Genomic DNA, 284 nt, shown 5'->3' with positions numbered 1-284 from the left:
TTCTTATAATGGTGCAGCTCTAACATGAAAAAGGTAAAAGCTGTGAATCCTTCCTGCAGATGATCCATTTTTTATACACTTCAAACTATACATAAAAGTAAGAAGCCATTGTAAGTAGAAACACGGTGTATAAGCCAGAGACTGTTTTATACTGTTTTACAATGTGAGCCTTTGGTTGACGGTGCTGTTGTCGCCGTGGCCCCGCCCACACCGTGACGTGTCAGGGAGAGTGTTGAGCCGAGAGGAAAGCAGCTTTAATTGCAGGACAGAGAGAAAAGCCAGCG

This window comes from Echiichthys vipera, assembly GCF_963691815.1.
Source record: "Echiichthys vipera genome assembly, chromosome: 1".
NCBI classification, from domain to species: domain Eukaryota; kingdom Metazoa; phylum Chordata; class Actinopteri; order Perciformes; family Trachinidae; genus Echiichthys; species Echiichthys vipera.
This window is presented reverse-complemented; position numbering follows the sequence as displayed.